At 40.4% G+C, this 2635-nt stretch overlaps 1 non-coding gene across 1 annotated transcript; it reads left to right on the forward strand.

Annotated features, from left to right (window-relative positions):
• The first annotated feature begins 802 nt into the window (after window positions 1–802).
• On the forward strand, window positions 803–909 carry LOC112444659 (U6 spliceosomal RNA). Its single transcript, XR_003033028.1, has one exon. It is a non-coding gene; the product is annotated as a U6 spliceosomal RNA (small nuclear RNA).
• Window positions 910–2635: the final 1726 nt, after the last annotated feature.

The following is a 2635-nucleotide window of genomic DNA, read 5'->3' on the forward strand; positions in this document are numbered from 1 at the left end:
ATTTTCTAAGAAACAGCAGACATGTGAAAAATTCTTTAAGCTAAGTAGGAGTTACTCTTTTGTAAGAAATGTTTATATTTGTAAGGGAAATCTCTAAATGTAGGGGTGTCTCCCTCCATGTATCAGGAAGAGAAAGATGACCAAATCTCTAGAATCTCTGAACCATGAAGAAGGCAATGACTTAAATCTGTACAACCTTGCCGTTCTTTACTGTGCCCTTCCTGATAACCCCCCATTATTCACCCTCTTTTGTCTTTAGCTGAAGATGGTATTTAAGGTGAGGGCTTGGGCCATTTTGACAAGTTCCTCGATTCTCCTTGGTCTCTCCCATGTATTCCTGTTACTAAACTTTTGTTTGATTTTCTCCTGTTAATATGTCTCATGTCAATTTGGTTCTTAGACCAGCCAGAAGAACCTAGAGGGGTAGAGGAAAATGTCTTCCTCCCCCACACTATGTTATAAGGTAAGTAAATATTGAATAAACATCCCTTGGTACTAACACATAAACAAGTAAGGTGAATTCTACAGAGACTACAGGCCATAGGGCTTGCAGTTAGACCGGATTGGCAGAAGAACCTCTGGAGGAACCGGATAAGGGTTCACAGGTGTTCAGTGAAAACGAGATAGCCCAACACTGGTGGCCTCAAAATGCAGGAAAAACAGCCTACACAGGGATAAAATAAACTAAGGAAAATTAGTATTCATAGCCCTTTAAATAAGAAGGCCAGGCCCACGTCAGAAGCCAGAGAAGACAGATGGAAGAACTTGAATCCCAAAGATAGGAAAATGGACGAAAATATCAGTGCTGGCTTCAGCAGCACATATACTAAAATTGGAAGAATGCAGAGAAGATTAGCATGGCCCCTGCACAAGGATGACATGCAAATTTGTAAAGCATTCCATATTTTTCAACCTAGATGTCCATCGACAGATGAATGGATAAAGAAGTTGTGGTATATGTATACAATGGAATATTACTCAGCCATAAAAAGAAAACATTTGAGTCAGTTCTAATGAGGTGGATGAACCTAGAACCTAGTATATAGAGTGAGGAGAGTCAGAAAGAGAAGGATAAATACCATATTCTAATACATATATATGGAATCTAGAAAAATCGTACTGAAGAATTTATTTTCAGGGCAGCAATGGAGAAACAGACATAGAGAATAGTCTTATGGACATGAGGAGAGGGGAGGAGAGGGTGAGATGCATGGAAAGAGTAACATGGAAACTTACATTACCGTATGTAAAATAGATAGCCAATGGGAATTTGCTGTATGTCTCAGGAAACTCGAACAGGGGCTCTGTATCAACCTAGAGGGGTGGGATGGGGAGGGAGATGGGAAGGGGGTTCAAAAAGGAGGGGATATATGTATAGCTGTGGCTGATTCGTGTTGAGGTTTCAGAGAAGACAGCAAAATTCTGTAAAGCAATTATCCTTCAATAAAAAATAAATTAACTTTTAAAAACCAATAAAAAAAAAAGTAGACAAGGAGTTTGAGGTATGGGTGTGTGAGTGGGTGATTACCCTGTTTACAGCTTGTATGCTTGAAAACATCCCTTAAGGGAGGAGATGTGTGTATCCTTGTGGCGGATTCACTTTGCTGTACAGTAGAAACTAACACAACATTGTGTTAATTTAATTTTAAAATAAATGAAAACTGTATTTTAAAAAAATCAGGGTGAGGAAAGGAAGTAATGTCAAAGATGACCAAATATTGTCAAAAGGCTGGAAATAAAAAGCAGGCACTTGATCCCAAGCTGGTGGGTAAATGGAATGAGTCAGCTGGTAAGTCTTTTAACCCCAGGACTACGTTGGGTCTGGTGGGGAAATCTTTTTTTTTTTTTAACTTTTTATTTTGTTTTGGCATATGACCAACTAACAATGTTGTGATAGTTTCAGGGGGACAGCACAGGGACTATACACACAGCATACACAAAGCTATACAGATACATGTATCCATTCTCACCCAGCCTTCCCTTAGTGACGAAATCTTGGTCCCAAAGTTGAGTCCCAACGCTAGCCATGCCTCCTTCATCCATTGATTCATTTGTGTAATATCTATGAACACCCACTGTGTGCCAGGTGCTCTATTATGTGCTAAGGGACAAATTAATGACTAAGACAGACATAGTTCCTGTCTTTGCAGACACCACACACATCACTACACAATCATCCATTTACCTTTGTGGCAAAAGTTATGAAAGGCAAGCCTAGCATACAATGAGAATTCATAAAAAGGGGATCTCACTTTGCTTGAAGACAAGGGGAAGTTGTGGTATCAGCTTTTAAAATGGAAATGAATATCTAATGGAAGGTAGGTAATTTGCATTTTATGCCTATAAATACACCAACTGTTACTAATCAGTAATACCAAACAGAAGTGTGTACCTGAACAGACCATGTGCATTAGATGCTCAGCAAGGAGGGGGAGAAAGGGATTCCACTGGGGAAGCAGAGGGCACGGGAGAAGCTGGGTCCCTAGAGCTGCTGGATGAAAGCAAAGGTGAGGCTCCTGCTCACTTTCACTTAGAACCTATAAGGAACTGGGTCGCTGAGCACAAATAAGGCAGCAGTGCAGCCTGAAGTCAGTCTCTGACAAAACTCAGTGCCCCAGTTCTGATTCCCGACCGA

Source organism: Bos taurus, chromosome 27, assembly GCF_002263795.3.
Source record: "Bos taurus isolate L1 Dominette 01449 registration number 42190680 breed Hereford chromosome 27, ARS-UCD2.0, whole genome shotgun sequence".
NCBI classification, from domain to species: Eukaryota; Metazoa; Chordata; class Mammalia; order Artiodactyla; family Bovidae; genus Bos; species Bos taurus.